Source organism: Myotis davidii, unplaced genomic scaffold, assembly GCF_000327345.1.
Source record: "Myotis davidii unplaced genomic scaffold, ASM32734v1 scaffold392, whole genome shotgun sequence".
Lineage (NCBI taxonomy): Eukaryota > Metazoa > Chordata > Mammalia > Chiroptera > Vespertilionidae > Myotis > Myotis davidii.
In genome coordinates, this window is record NW_006284244.1 from 941,493 (window position 1) to 943,724 (window position 2,232).

Sequence of the window (2,232 nt, forward strand, 5' to 3'; positions counted from 1 at the left end):
TCATAATTTATATTATTAGCTCAGCATAATTGCATAATTAGAAAATTTCCTGAAATCTATAATTGATGAAGTTAGGAAGAAATGAGATCAGTGAATTTCTTCTAAACAAACAAAAAAATTTGGAAAGGAAATATACAATGCATGTTATATGATCAGAAACTGAAATTCCTAAAAATAAATCTAATAAAAGTTATATAATTCTGTGTACATAAACTACAAAATGCTATTGAAAACAAAACAAAACAAAGAACTATGAGTCCTGTAAATGGAAATATCCCATATTCATAGATTGAAAGACATAATATGTAACTATGTCCAATGTCACTAAACAGACCAATACCATAAATATGATTCAATAACTTAAAAAATGTATGTCCATATACATGTGTATGTAATTGAGAAGTTGGGTTTTAAGTGAGTCTGTAACTAGGACTCTTAAAATGTGTTTTAGTCAATAAAGGAGAGACAGACCTCACTAAAAATGAATTAGTATTGTAGGCATTATCACCTCAATTACTTTCATATCTACATACCACACATACAACAGCTTCCATATTGTGGGGGAGAATATTTGTGTAAAAGAAGGGATAAAGTCATAGGGTATAAAGGTCTAAGACAGCGGTTCTCAACCTATGGGTCCAGACCCCTTTGAGGGTCGAATGACATTTTCACAGGCTAGTCTAAGACCATTGGAAAACACATATATAATTACATATTGTTTTGTGATTAATCACTATGCTTTAATTATGTTCAATTTGTAACAATGAAAATACATCCTGCATATCAGATATTTACATTATGATTCATAACAGTAGCAAAATTACAGTTACGAAGTAGCAACGAAGATAATTTTATGGTTGGGGGTCACCACAACATGACGAGCTGTATTAAAGGGTCGCAGCATTAGAAAGGTTGAGAACCACTGGTCTAAGAAGATGTATCTCAACTTTTTTTTTTTTTTCCTACAAGCAGTGACCTTGAGTTTATGTAAGATACCGTAAACCAGACACCTGCAGTGGTTTCAGAATCTCAATAAATCACAATTTCATTCTTTACTATATCTCAACTTTTTATTTTCCTGCAAGCAGTGACCTTGAGTTTATGTAAGATACCTTAAACCAGACAGCTGCAGTGGATTTAGAATCTCAATAAATCACAATTTCATTCTTTACTCATCACCTACTACCTAAAACTATTGATTGGTTGAAAGGCCTTTGGAAGGTGATTAGCTTATGAGGCTGAAGCCCTTATGAATAGGATTAGTGCCCTTATGAAGGAGAGTTCAGAAAGCTCCCTCACCTCTCCTAATTGGTAAAACTGAAAGAGAAAACAGCTGTGTATAAAACAGGAAATAGGACTTTCCCAGAAACTGGTTCAGCCAGAATATTGACCTTGACTTTTTCAGCCCCCCAGAACTGTGAGAAACACATTGATGTTGTTTATAAACCACCCGGTCTACAGACTTTTTGTAATAGAAGTACAAATAGGCTAAGACAATGTACTTGGTAGCCATCCATATATCTTCTTTAGTGAAGTGCCTACTCAAGTCCTCTAAATTGTACAATGATCATTGGATTTCTGGTCTTATTTTGAATTGTAAGTGTTCTTTGGATACAAATCCTTTAAAATATATATGTATTGAAAATATTTTTCTTTCTATTTATGGGTTATCTTTTTGCTTTCTTAAAACATTTAGAAAGTGAACTAAAACCCTAGGACGTGTGGGGATGATGGGGAAGGGGGGGGAATATATTTCAGCTTGTCTGTCCAGGCATGTCCACTTCCACACACAGAAACATATGCATGAACACACAGCAGCTCTCCTGTGTCTGAGATTCCATAGTCCTGTCCTGGTTGCTGCAGAATTGAGGAGCCAGGTAGGAAGCAACCTGTCAGGGTCTTGCCTTGCTGTGACCTGATTTGTGGTCTAGAATTTCAGCATTGTCAACTGCCACTCATCTCATCTATACTTAGCGTTCTGCCACCCCCACTTGAGCATGGCCAGACCACCTGGGGGTTACTGAAAGGATGTTAGGGGGGCTGGGACTATATGTGCCTGGAGAGTTATGATGGTTGTTGGTGGTATATGCTTATGGTATGTAAATAATCTTCCAGTTTAAAAAGGCTAATCTGTCATTCTATTATTAGTTAGTTCTTGTGGATTACAGTTATCTTTTTTCTTGATATCTAATGAGACTGATAATAATTCAAGTTGCTGTTTTTGTTTTGTGC